Source organism: Schistocerca gregaria, chromosome 6 (assembly GCF_023897955.1).
Source record: "Schistocerca gregaria isolate iqSchGreg1 chromosome 6, iqSchGreg1.2, whole genome shotgun sequence".
Taxonomy (NCBI): Eukaryota; Metazoa; Arthropoda; class Insecta; order Orthoptera; family Acrididae; genus Schistocerca; species Schistocerca gregaria.
Genome location: NC_064925.1, coordinates 501,909,892 through 501,924,598, shown reverse-complemented (window position 1 = coordinate 501,924,598; position 14,707 = coordinate 501,909,892). Strand labels below are relative to the sequence as shown.

General features: G+C 45.7%; 1 protein-coding gene across 1 annotated transcript in view; it reads right to left on the bottom strand.

Moving 5' to 3' along the window:
* Positions 1-14,707, bottom strand: part of LOC126278518 (uncharacterized) — an 867,389-nt gene that overhangs the window by 163,972 nt on the left and 688,710 nt on the right. The gene's annotated exons all lie outside the window — the stretch shown is intronic.

Genomic DNA, 14,707 nt, shown 5'->3' with positions numbered 1-14,707 from the left:
AGGCAGCGGACCGTATGACCGTGTATCCAATTCACAGCGTTAGTTTTTGTTGCGGGGTAATCAATTACATCCGGGAATAAAAGCGTCAGGAAAGTGATCTGAGCAGGTGTCTGTCGAGTAAGGAAAGCCAAGATACGCTGCATGGGCCTCCAGACGTCAGACGACGGACCACATGAGAATCGATGAGCGTCTGTGTCCTCCACACCACAGTGAACACAGTGTCAGCGAGGTAGATGCGGTGCAAACGAAACTAGTTGACCTGTTTGCCACTGGCGGTGCTATACCAGGTGGACTGAGCGCTTGTGTCTAGATAACCAGCATGGACAGCTTTCCACACACGACGCCATATGACCTGCGGAAACTTGGGTTCGATAGGGTTGGAGGTTCGACCCATTTGCAATGTGTCATTTACAGCCTTTGCCTGGACTATACGTGGAAGGAGTAGGGAAGGCAGGACGTAACTTAATTCAAGAAAGAAGTACCGAAAGTGATAAAAGAGGGGTGGAATGTCTGACACCGTGACTGGGGCTGACATGGAGACTGTCGCGCATTCATGCAAAAGCAGTCCGGTAAGGCTCGACGGGCAGCGACGCCAGACTTAGAGTTGGGAGCTAACAAAAAGTGCCGTAACTCTGTCTGGCACATGGAATAAGCATACTCCACCACGCTCCCGTGGGAGGGCAAGGGAGGAGTGTTGAACATTAAATAACATCCCGATACAGACAAAAGATCCCATTGCCATCAACAAACGACGCGCGAGGGCAATCGGAACCGGGAGCACTTGTGCCACATGGTGGATGCGTGAGGCGTGGTAAACATTCACGTATTGCGCACGCTGTACAATGTCGAGGGATCCAAGCCGGTGGTCCACAAGGCCAGCCCTGATCGTTTGGAGGAGACCTATACTGTTGGTTGCTGCTGAACGACGGAGGTCATCCATAAAATCAATTCCCAAACAGTGGATGCTGGTGGCCACACTTAGAGGAGCGACATATCTCTCAGGTAAACCCTCACCAATGAGCAGAACCTTCGATTTGGAAATGTTAAGAGAGCTGCCCGATGCCTCCCCATGCAAGAGCCGCGCGAACATCGTCTTCACTGCGGAAGTAGAGGACTAGATCGTCCGCATAGGTTGTACAACAGAACTGGTGCCCATGCAAAGTCATGCCCACCAGGCGTTGGCGAAGCCCCTGGAGTATGGGCTCTAATGACAAAGCATACAATACCATGGAAAGTGGGCAACCCTGACGAACAGAGCGCTCGATCGCTAGAGGCGCAGTGATGCGACCATTACAGAGTATTCTTGAAGTCGCCCCACTGAAGAGCCGCATTGTCAATGTTACTATACGATCCAGAAACCCATGTGTTGGAGGACCGATTCCATAAAGGTATGTTCGGCACGGTCCGATGACTGACTGAAGTCTAGCGATGCTAATGCGCCAGGTAAATGTTGTGACCGCGCGAGCGCGATCATTTCCCTGTAACGGCAAAGTGCTGTATGGATCTTGTAGTCACCACCCAACGAAGTCTAATCAAGGGAGATGATGTATCTACCTGCCTTCTTGAATCATGAGGCCAACAAAAGGGTAAAAAGTGTGACTGTTGAGTATAGTGAGGGGCCGGTAATCACAGATACGTGATCGCCCATGTGGCTTAGGGACCAGGATGATGACCCCATCAAGGAAGGTGGCTGGGATCATCGTGGTGGGTGACGTCAGTTCACGACAGATGGACGTCCAAGTAGGTACAAAAATATAACTAAAACACTTGTAAAATTCGAGGGGGAGGCCGTCAAGTCAAGGGGACTTGTTGGCAGCTCCCACCTTGATAGCATCTAGGTCTACATCGGAGGTCACTTTGTTCTTGAAGTTCTTGACCCACATCCTCTGGCATGGTTTTGACAGTAAGTGCTGCCAACTTCTCATTTAAAGTTGAGGGATGTGGGACGGCAGCATACAGCAGGCTAAAATGAAAATACAAAGCGTGATCAATGGCGCATTGCGTAATGTATCCGCATCGGTGAGGTCGTGGATGAGAGCTCGAAGACGACTTTGGCGTTCTGTGAGGTACATCGACGGCGTTTCGTGAGACATATGCTCACGCGTGCAGGATCTGACAAGGGCCCCTTCCAAGCGTCGTCGCATGAGTGAAGTGATCTGCGCTTTAGCACTATCGTCTGACGCACAGGAGAGAATGCCATCGAAGTGCAGTAACGAAGCACCGCATAATCAAAGTCCAAGTTGCTCACTTGCCAAGCTTTGAAGCCTTTGTCATATCCCATCAGTGCCCTACGTTGGCTGGTTTCGCGCATGATAGCCACCAGGATAAGGTGTATGAGTATGCTGGGCGACGACGACGACAGAGACCCCCCTTATCCTCAACGATCCGTCGGCAATCACGGACAGTCAGATGGGAAACGTTGAACTTCCACAGGCCGCGGCTGTGCCACACCTGTTGGCGGGCGAGGACGATATCGCAGATGTAGGCATCGTGGTCAGAGAAAGCCAGAGGCTATACTTCGGCATGTCGAGTGTTGGCAGCAAGGGAACGTGTGAGGTATATACGGTCGAGGTGACTGGACGAATGCGCTGTGTAGTTTGTGAAACCTTTGTGAACCTTTGTCCATCTGTCTACAGAGAGGGCTGCACAAGGGGAATGACGTGGAGGACGCAGGGATATCACTGTCTTGTATCCTATCTACAGCCTGTGATGCCACTTGAAGAAGTGTGTCGTCGGATGGCGTTTGACTTCTCTTCTTCCGTTTCCGGAGCGACCGATGCTTTCGGAGGAGCTGTTCTGTATCAGAAAGTGGACGTTCAATGCCCGAGGTCACGCCCGTCTGAAGGAAAGCAGAAGTAGGCGCCACACTCACATCGGTGTCCATCGCAGCGGACGGACTGGTCATAGAGTTCTGGAGAGTTTGTGGTGTACTAGCCATCGAAGGAGTCGGTGCAGGTGAGGCGGTGGCAGCACCGTCATTTCCAGTGGGGAGTTCTGGTGGGAGGACAGGCGCTTCCTGAAGTGACGCATTGGGGCTGCATATGGCTGTGGCGTAGCTGTCTGGTACAGAAGTCACCGTCGCTTTGGGAGATATGTCACTGTTCGGGACCTGGAGCAAATGGCGGCCGAGACAGTCTGACCGAACATGGCCCTCTTGTCCGCAACCAGCACACGTCCGCGGCTGGCCATCGTACATGATGATGGCTCGCACGCCACCTATCAGCATATAGGATAGTACACGTTTGGAGAGTTCTCTTTTGATTTGGCGGACACCATTCAGTACATGGAATGTCGTGAACGTCTGCCATTTCTCTGCGATGTGCCCCACAACACTGCCGTAGGTCGGAAAGCTTCGCGACCACGCCTTGCGACACTTTGAAGGGGAGCTCAAAGACCCGAATTGTTCGGAGATCGAAACCAGAGTGATATACCGCTACCTCTCCAATATGCCCATCAAAATGCTTGAGCTTGTGTCCGTGTGTGTGTTGCCGAACTATCTCAGCACATGCTTCCTCCTTCGTCACCTTAATACACTCCTGGAAATGGAAAAAAGAACACATTGACACCGGTGTGTCAGACCCACCATACTTGCTCCGGACACTGCGAGAGGGCTGTACAAGCAATGATCACACGCACGGCACAGCGGACACACCAGGAACCGTGGTGTTGGCCGTCGAATGGCGCTAGCTGCGCAGCATTTGTGCACCGCCGCCGTCAGTGTCAGCCAGTTTGCCGTGGCATACGGAACTCCATCGCAGTCTTTAACACTGGTAGCATGCCGCGACAGCGTGGACGTGAACCGTATGTGCAGTTGACGGACTTTGAGCGAGGGCGTATAGTGGGCATGCGGGAGGCCGGGTGGAAGTACCGCCGAATTGCTCAACACGTGGGGCGTGAGGTCTCCACAGTACATCGATGTTTTTCCAGTGGTCGGCGGAAGATGCACGTGCCCGTCGACCTGGGACCGGACCGCAGCGACGCACGGATGCACGCCAAGACCGTAGGATCCTACGCAGTGCCGTAGGGGACCGCACCGCCACTTCCCAGCAAATTAGGGACACTGTTGCTCCTGGGGTATCGGCGAGGACCATTCGCAACCGTCTCCATGAAGCTGGGCTACGGTCCCGCACACCGTTAGGCCGTCTTCCGCTCACGCCCCAACATCGTGCAGCCCGCCTCCAGTGGTGTCGCGACAGTAGTAAATGGAGGGACGAATGTAGACGTGTCGTCTTCAGCGATGAGAGTCGCTTCTGCCTTGGTGCCAATGATGGTCGTATGCGTGTTTGGCGCCGTGCAGGTGAGCGCCACAATCAGGACTGCATACGACCGAGGCACACAGGGCCAACACCCGGCATCATGGTGTGGGGAGCGATCTCCGACACTGGCCGTACACCTCTGGTGATCGTCGATGGGACACTGAATAGTGCACGGTACATCCAAACCGTCATTGAACCCATCGTTCTACCATTCCTAGACCGGCAAGGGAACTTGCTGTTCCAACAGGACAATGCACGTCCGCATGTATCCCGTGCCACCCAACGTGCTCTAGAAGGTGTAAGTCAAGTACCCTGGCCAGCAAGATCTCCGGATCTGTCCCCCATTGAGCATGTTTGGGACTGGATGAAGCGTCGTCTCACGCGGTCTGCACGTCCAGCACGAACGCTGGTCCAACTGAGGCGCCAGGTGGAAATGGCATGGCAAGCCGTTCCACAGGTCTACATCCAGCATCTCTACGATCGTCTCCATGCGGAGAATAGCAGCCTGCATTGCTGCGAAAGGTGGATATACACTGTACTAGTGCCGACATTGTGCATGCTCTGTTGCCTGTGTCTATGTGCCTGTGGTTCTGTCAGTGTGATCATATGATGTATCTGACCCCAGGAATGTGTCAATAAAGTTTCCCCTTCCTGGGACAATGAATTCACGGTGTTCTTATTTGAATTTCCAGGAGTGTATAAGCAGGACTGCCAGTGATTGAGAAGTGATTACCTATCACTTCCTGGAGGTCCAGACGTAGCTCTTCGCCAATGAATTGTTCAATTTCATGAGCGCGTGGTCGTGCACGTTCAGACTGGAACGTTACTTTAAGTGTCGCTCTGCGGTGTGCTGTCCGGGGCACGAAGTCGGTCCGGACGCGACCAGGGCCGAAAGCCGGCGGTCCATCTGGCTATCCGTGCACGACTCACGGGCAGACCCAGTCTTCCATATGTCGTCAACCATACGCCTAAAATCTATAATTGCATACCCATTATGTGTATTCCCGTACAGATCAGACGTTGCCCTTGAAAGTCGTATGCCAGGTATCGGCAGATAAATGCGATACTCCAGTTCCTGTGTTATTCTGATGATTGTCGTCATTCCATTCTACAGCCGACGGTCGTCATTATTCGCGGTTGCGATTTCATCTGACGTGTTTCGTAACGGCTGTGGTTGCCACAGTGCATTCTCATCAGAATAACACAGGCACTGCAATATGGTACGAAAATCTACGGATACCAGAAAATTATTTTGTCGGCAGTTACGTTAGATTTTCAGTTGCCTATCACTCGTTCATATCACCCATTCGTACACCTGAAAGTCATCCGCTGTCAGACACATTTGATGCCTTGTATTCAAGAGAACATCGGTCGGCACTTGGGTGTCTCAAGGAATCTGAACACACATCCCCGTCTACTAGGGTAGCTCATCGTTCAGTCAAGACTGCGAGTGCGCAGAACTTTGACACGAGCTGAACAACAGAAAAGTTTGCCAGCAGAATCAGTGTGATCGCATGATCAGCGGACAACTGACACACTCCAGATGAAAGTTTGATTCTACAACGGAGTGAGTATGTGCTGATCTGAAACTTCTTGGCGGATTAAAGCTGTTCGCTGGCACGAGACTCGAACCACGGGTGCGTAACTGCATTAATGCTGTCACTTTGCTTCTCGCTGGCTAGGCCTAGTGATGATGGAACAAGACAATCCCACTGTGTCTTAAAGACGCAATTTCATCTGCAACGTCGCTGCTCGCTAAGGTGATCGCCAGGCGCTTATAAAAAGCTCATTTGTGTTTCGCGCCGCGATCATTGCCCCATTTCATGAAACTTGAACAGTGATTCGATACTTCAACGTCACTCCAGCAGCGCCGTCTGTCACTGTGCTTACTATGTGCAGCGTAATTATTCCTGGTGAGCATCGAGCAGCAAGATTATAGTGTAAAGGTGGCGAGGCAACAAGGCCACGTGGTGCATTGAGCCAGCAGAAAGGCGGCAGTGTTAGCGTATCCTAAAGTGTAGGCAAAAACAACTGGCGTTCTGTGGATCGGAGCGTGGAATGTCAGATCCCTTAATCGGGAAGGAAGGTTAGAAAATTTAGAAAGGGAAATGGTCAGATTAAAGTTAGATATAGTGGGAATTAGTGAAGTTCGGTGACAGGAGGAAAAAGACTTCTGTTCAGGTGTATGCAGGGTTATAAATACAAAATCAAATAGGGGTAATGCAGGAGTAGGTTTCATAATGAATAAAAAAAATAAGAGCGTGGGTAAGCTACTACGAACAGCATAGTGAACGCATCATTGTAGCCAAGACAGACACAAAGCCCACGCCTACCATAGTAGTACAAGTTTATATGCCAACTAGCTCTGCAGATGAAGAAGAAATTGATGAAATGTATGACGAGATAAAAGAAATTATTCAGATAGTGAAGGCAGACGAAAATTTAAGAGTCATGGGGAACTGGAATTCGGTAGTAGGAAAAGCAAGAGAAGGAAATGTAATAGGTGAACATGGAATTGGGGTAAGGAATGAAAGAGGAAACTCGCTGGTAGAATTTTGCACAGAGCACAACTTAATTATAGCTAACACTTGGTTTAAGAATTATGAAAGAAGCTTGTATAAGTGGAAGAGGCCTGGAGACAGTGGAAGGTTTCAGATAGATTATATAATGGTAGGACAGAGATTTAGGAACCACATTTTAAACTTTAAGATATTTCCAGTGGCGGATGTGGACTCTGACCGCAATCTATTGGTTAAGAGATGTAGATTAAAACTGAAGAAAGAGCAAAAAAGCGGAAATTTAAGAAAATGGGACCTGGGTAAACTGAAAGAACCAGATGTCGTAGACAGGTTCAGAGAGAATATTATGGAACGATTGACAAGAGCAGCGGAAAGAAATACAGTATAAGAAGAATCAGTAGCTTTTAGAGAAGAAATAGTGAAGGCAGCGGAGGATCGAGTAGGTAAAAAGACGAGGGCTAGTAGAAATCCTTAGGTAACCGAAGAGATATTGAATTTAACTGATGAAAGGAGAAAGTATAAAAATGCAGTAAGTAAAGCAGGTAAAAAGAAATACACACGTCTCAAAACTGAGATCGACAGGAAGTGCAACATGGCTACGTATGGATAGCTAGAGGATAAATGTAAGGATGTAGAGGCATATATCAGTAGTGGTAAGTTAGATACTGCCTACAGAAAGTTAAAGAGGTCTTTGGAGAAAAGAGAACCACTTGTTAGAATATCGAGAGCTCAGATGGAAACCCAGTACTAACAAAGAAGAGAAAGCAGAAAGATGGAAGGAGTATATAGAGGGTCTATACAAGGGCGATGTACTTGAGGGCAATATTGTGGAGATGGAAGAGGACGTAGATGAAGATGAAATGGGATATATGATACTCCGGGGAGAGTTTGACAGAGCACTGAAAGACCTTAGTCGAAACAAGGCCCCGGGTGTAGACAACACCCCATTAGAACTACTGATAGCCTTCAGAGAGTCAGCCATGACAAAACACTATCATCTGGTGAGCAAGATGTATGAGACAGGCGAAATACCCTCAGACTTCAAGGAGAATGTAGTAATTCCAACCCCAAAGAAAGTAGGTGTTGACAGGTGTGAAAATTACCGAACTATCAATTTAATAAGTTACGGCTGCAAAATAATGACACGAATTCTTTACAGACGAATGGAAAAACTGGTAGAAGGTGATCAGTTTGGATTCCGTAGAAATGCTGGAACAGGTGAGGGAATACTGACCCTACGACTTATCTTAGAACAAAGATTGAGGAAAGGCAAACCTACGTTTCTAGCATTTGTAGACTTAGAGAAAGGTTTTGACAACGTTGACTGGAATACTCTCTTTCAAATTTTGAAGGTGGCAGGGTTAAAATACAGGGAGCGAAAGGCTACTTACAATTTGTACAAAAACCAGATGGCAGTTATAGGAGTCAAGCGGCATGATAGGGAAGCAGTGGTTGGGAATGGAGTGAGACAGGGTTGTTATTCAGTCTAAATAATTGAGCAAGCAGTAAAGGAAGAAAGAAAAAATAGAAGGAGAAGAAATGAAAAATACAAAATAGAAAAATTGTCTCCTATACCATCAGAAACGAAAAGAGACTGTATGAAAGACTAACCCTTCAACGAAACCAGAGACTATTAACAATATTTCAAAAGACATCTGAAAACTTACGAATCACGAAGTTGAAATTTTTGTGGCAAATCTGGGAAATCGGGTACAAATGACCAAGAAATCTCCAACATTTTAGGATACTGTTTCGAAGACCTTCTCAACTGTAAACGGAATTCAAAACTCCAGAAGAAATCCCTGAAAAATCACGTCTACCAACTCTAAATGGAGTCCGGTAAGCTATAAAATCCCTGAAGAATAACAAATCTTACGGTGAAGATGGAATCGCAGCTGAACTTTAGGCGAGGAAAAAGTAGCACAACACCTCGGTACAATTATTAAGGAAATTTGGAGAACCGAGAAGATACCAGAAGATTGGAGGAAGGCACATATACATCCACTTCACAAAAAGGGTGACAGATCAGATGTGAACAAATACAGAGGAATTTCCCTTCTGTCCGTTCCATACAAGGTCGTTTCCAAGGTATCACTAAATAGGATTGAACCAGTTCCCGATGCACAGACTGGAGAATACCAAGGTGGATTTAGAAAGGGGAAAAGCTGTTAGGAGAAAATTATTAACCTTAAAAAGATAGATCACGTGCTGGTAAACCACATGTTACGACGTTTAATTGATTTTAGAAAAGTGTATTACTCCATAGACAGAGAAAGACTCATTAGAACTCTGGAGGAATTTGGAATTGACTGAAAAACTAGAGAGATAGTAAAACAAACACTGACAGATACCAAGTCGAAAATCAAATTTCGAGGCAAAATTTCTGAACCTTTTAAAGTCCAAACGGGTTTGTGACAAAGGGGTGGATTCTCCCCTATTCTATTCACGTCACGTTGGAAAAGATTATGAGGCAGACGTTGGAGGAATACACAGAACAAAGAGTAAAGGGATTTTCTTTTGGAGGATCAGCTTAAGGCCTTACGGTACATGCACTAATTTTTGCAGATGATATTGTTGTCCTATTCACAAATATAGCAGATGCAAATAAGCAAATAGAAATATTAGCAAAACATGCTGCTAAATTTGGTTTACAGGTATCACAAAGAAACTAAATTCATTTCTAACGAACATAAGGAAATCAAAAAATTGCATAAAATTATTTGATATATTTAAACGGTCAAATACTTTAAATATTTGGGAGAAACAATAACGGATATTGGCATAGATAAAGATGCTGTCAAACTACGAGTAGCTAAACTTAGGAGGGCACACATTTTAACACAGAAGCTGTACAACAAATAATGCCTATCTCGAAATGCGAAGTTATTTCACTACAATACAGTGACGAGAACAGAAGTTAAGGACTAATAGATGAGAAGTAGGAAAGAGTAATTCTGAGGAAGATTCTTTGTGGACGGTAAAAAATGGGTGAAAAATGGGTAGACATAAGCAATTAGAATATCTACCGATTTATTAAACCAGTCACAACGGAAATGAGAAAGAGAAAGCTGATGTTCTTTGGTCATCTGCTGAGAATGGATGATGGAAAATTAACGAAGAAAATCTTCAATATAATTCAAAATAGGAAAACACCAAACCCTGGACTGCAAGGAATAAAGAAAGACCTCAGTGAACTTGGAGTTACAGAAATGGACGCAATGAATAGGGACAAGTACAGAAAGGCAATAACTGAATTCGGGGCTCCAGTACATTTCGAGTCGAAAATCAAGTTCCAGCCTAACAGGTTGAAGGCCTTGCACTACTTTATACATTAATCTGCGAGTTCATAAGAGACTATCACCCAGCATTTGAATTCCCTTTATATAAAATCTGACCCATATGTGAAAACCACATTTTGACTAACATTTTTTAAGTTGCATAGCAAGAAGCACTTTCTTATAGCGCAACGGAAAAATTAAGGGACTTTTTAACAGGAGTTAACCCAAGACAAAACTGTAACCATAATCCTTACAAAAGATCTCGTGTAGCCACTCAGTATATGCGTATATGAGTTACACCTTGTGGGAGTAATACGTGCGACGCAAATGTATTTTCACTCTGTAGGCTAGCAAATGGGAAAGATCTGCGCTAGTGTGATAGCAGAAATTTCATCGCAAACTCTCCATCTCTGCAACCACCTATCCTGAAGTTCCACAGAAACTTAAACTAATAATATAACTTCAGTAAAAATCACTGCTGAAGGGAGTTTATTTATTAACTTATTTACACGAATTCGCCGGCTAAGAATTGCGGTCACTTTTTTTCTTTCTCTTCTCTCAGGTTGCTCTTCTGTCTGCTGCCATTTTTGACAGATGTTCACCTCTTAGTTTCATGTTGATCTTCGGTTTTGGAGCCTCCTGAAAAACCTCGAATTCATCATGCAATGCAGGCTTTCACGGCCAGCGTTGTCTTCAGTTGAAATTTCCAGGCTGAGTCGCCGTGGTCGATGTGTAAAATTTCCACCTGACGTTTCGTCTCCATCTGCGGGAGATATCTTATGAGGTCTCCGGCTACTGCCGCTGAGGCTCCAGGTACTCTCGCATTAATAGAGGGCACCACCATTCGTCACGTGATGCCGACGGTATGCCTATCTTCGGAAGGCGTCATCATTCTAGATTAAGAGTAATCGATTGTCATTCTACTGGCGCAACTTCGATATCCATATTTTGTCCAACTTTAAAACTTCCTCTTTTCTATTAAAATTGTTATGGTGTTTGTGAATTTCTATCGCTTCTCTAAAGATGCGTGCATGCTAATGGGATGTTCGTGCTAGAACACTTGTCTCATTAAATTTAATTTTGTGATTTCCATTATAATAACTAATTTTACGAGCAGATCGGCGGGGTGGCGAAGGGAAGTCCTCTCAGCCCAGCTGTTGCCAATATATTTATGGATATCTTCGAACAGCGAGCGCTGCAGACTGCCATTAAGAAGCCTGCTAAACGGTACAGCTATGTTGATGACACATTTGTAGTATGGACTCATGGTGAGGAAAAGTTGGATGTCTTCTTGGTGCACCTGAAGATACAGTTTACGATGGAGAAAGAGAGTAGCGGTCGACTCAGTTTCGTGGAGGTGTCGGTAATTAAACGGGTGGATGGGACGCTGGGCCACAAGGTATATAGAAAGAACACTCACACGGATCGATACCTCCACTAGGAATCTAACCATCAGCCTAGGCAACAAAGAGGTGTCTTGAAAACCTTGCTGGACAGAGCCAACAAAATCTGCGAGCCGGCTTGCTTACAAGATGAACTGAATCACCTACGGTTAGCCTTCATGAAAAATGGATATACCAGCAAGGAAATTGATCGAGCCCTCCATCAAAGAATAAAAGAAGCCAGAAGTCCAGAGCAACAACGGTCACCTACTGGAAATGATTTCCTACCGTTCATTAATAAGGTCACGGACCGTATCGGGAAAGTGCTGGCCAAGAATGGGATCGAAACAATCTTCAAACCTACCAAGAAGATTAAGGAATATTTAAGAACTGTAAAAGACGCCCGATATCCACTAGCAACACCTGGGGTATACAAAATTTCATGCAGTTGTGGACAAGTATACAGGGTGTTACAAAAAGATACGGACAAACTTTAAGGAAACATTCTTTACACACAAAGAAAGAAAATATGTTATGTGGACATGTGTCCGGAAACGCTTACTTTCCATGTCAGAGCTCATTTTATTACTTCTCTTCAAATCACATTAATCATGGAATGGAAACACACAGCAACAGAACGTACCAGCGCGACTTCAAACACTTTGTTAGAGGAAATGTTCAAAATGTCCTCCATTAGCGAGGATACATGCACCCACCCACCGTCGCATGGAATCCCTGATGCGCTGATGCAGCCCTGGAGAATGGCGTATTGTATCACAGTCGTCCACAATACGAGCACGAAGAGTCTCTACATTTGGTACTGGGGTTGCGTAGACAAGTGCTTTCAACTGCCCCCATAAATGAAAGTCAAGATGGTCTACCAATCCATCGGTCACCGAATCTGTTGTTGAGAAGCGTACGAACACTTCGACTGAAATGTGCAGGAGCTCCATCGTGCATGAACCGCATGTTGTGTCGTACTTGTAAAGGCAGAACAGGTAGAGTATCCCATATGAAATCATGACAACGTGCTCCATTGAGCGTAGGTGGAAGAACATTGGGCCCAATCAAGACATCACCAATAATGCCTGCCCAAACGTCCACAGAAAATCTTTGTTCATGATTCATTGCACAATTGCGTGCGGATTCTCGTCAGCCCACACATGTTACAATTTAATCACGCTGGAATGAAGCCTCATCCGTAAAGAGAAAATTCGCAGTGAAATGAGGATTGACACATTGTTGGATGAACCATTCGCAGAAGTGTACCCGTGGAGGCCAATCACTTGCTGACAGTGCCTGCACACGCTGTACATGGCACGGAAACAATTGGTTCTCCCGAAGCACTCTCCGTACAGTGACGTGGTCAACGTTACCTTGAACAGCAGCAACTTCTCTGACGCTGACATTAGGGTTATCGTCTACTGCACGAAGAATTGCCTTGTCTATTGTTGGTGTCATCATCGTTCTAGGTCCAGCCGCGAGTCATAGGCTGGAATGTTCCGTGCTCCCTAAGACGCCGATCAATTGCTTCGAACGTCTTCCTGACGGAACACCTTCGTTCTGGAAATCTGTCTCGATACAACCGTACCGCGCCACGGCTATTGTCCCGTGCTAACCCTTGCATCAAATGGGAATCTTCCAACTCCGCATTTGTAACCATTGCACTGACTGCAAAACCACGTTCGTGATGAACCTGTTGATGTTACGTACTGATGTGCTTGATGGTACAGTACTGTAGAGCAATGAGTCGCATGTCGACACAAGCACCGAAGTCAACATTACTTTCCTTAAATTGGGCCAACTGGCGGTGAATCGAGGAAGTACAGTACATACTGACGAAACTAAAATAAGCTCTAACGGGGAAATTAAGCGATTCCGCACACATGTCAACATAACATCTTTTCTTTATTTGTGCGTGAGGAATGTTTCCTGAAAGTTTGGCTGTACCTTTTTGTAACACCCTGTATACTGGAAGAACACCCGCAAGAACACTCGCTTAGCAGAACATAAAAGAAACAGATCGAAAAATCGGCCTTAGCTGAGCACGTTTTTGTAGATGGGAATCACGAAATTAGATTTAATGAGACAAGCGTTCTAGCACGAACATCCGATTAGCATGCGCGCATCTATAGTGAAGCGATAGAAATTCACAAACAACATAACAATTTTAATAGAAAAGAGGAAGTCTTGAAGATGGATAAAATATGGATGTCGACGTTGCGCCAGCAGAATGACAATCGATTACTCTTAATCTAGAATGATGACGCCTTCCAAAGATAGGCATACCGTCGGCATCACGTGACGAATGGTGGTGCCCTCTATGCGCTCTATTAATGCGAGAGTACCTGGAGCCTCAGCGGCAGTAGCTGGAGATCTCATAAGATATCTCCCGCAGATGGAGACGAAACGTCAGGTGGAAATTTTACACATCGACCACGGCGTCTCAGCCCGGAAGTTTCAACTGAAGACAACACTGGCCGTGAAAGGCTACATTGCATGATGAATTCGAGGTTTTTCGGGAGGCTCCAAAACCGAAGATCAACATGAAACTAAGAGGTGAACATCTGTCAAAAATGGCAGCAGACAGAAGAGCAACCTGAGAGAAGAGAAGGAAAAAAAGTGAACGCAATCCTTAGTCGGCGAATTCGTGTAAATAAATTAATAAATAAACTCCCTTCAGCAGTGATTTTTACTGAAATTATATTATTAGTTTAAGTTGCTGTGGAACTTCAGGATAGGTGGTTGCAGAGATGGAGAGTTTGCGATGAAATTTCTGCTATCACACTAGCGCAGATCTTTCCCATTTGCTAGCCTACAGAGTGAAAATACATTTGCGTCACACGTATTACTCCCACAAGGTGTAATTCATATACACATATACTGAGTAGCTACACGAGATCTTTTGTAAGGATTATGGTTACAGTTTTGTCTTGGGTTAACTCCTGTTAAAAAGTCCCTTAATTTTTCCGTTGCGCTATAAGAAAGTGCTTCTTGCTACGCAACTTAAAAAAATGTTAGTCAAAATGTGGTTTTCACATATGGGTCAGATTTTATATAAAGGGAATTCAAATGCTGGGTGATAGTCTCTTATGAACTCTCAGATTAATGTATAAAGTAGTGCAAGGCCGTCAACCTGTTAGGCTGGAACTTGATTTTCGACTCGAAATGTACTGGAGCCCCGAATTCAGTTATTGCCTTTCTGTACTTGTCCCTAATCATTGCGTCCATTTCTGTAACTCCAAGTTCACTGAGGTCTTTCTTTATTACTT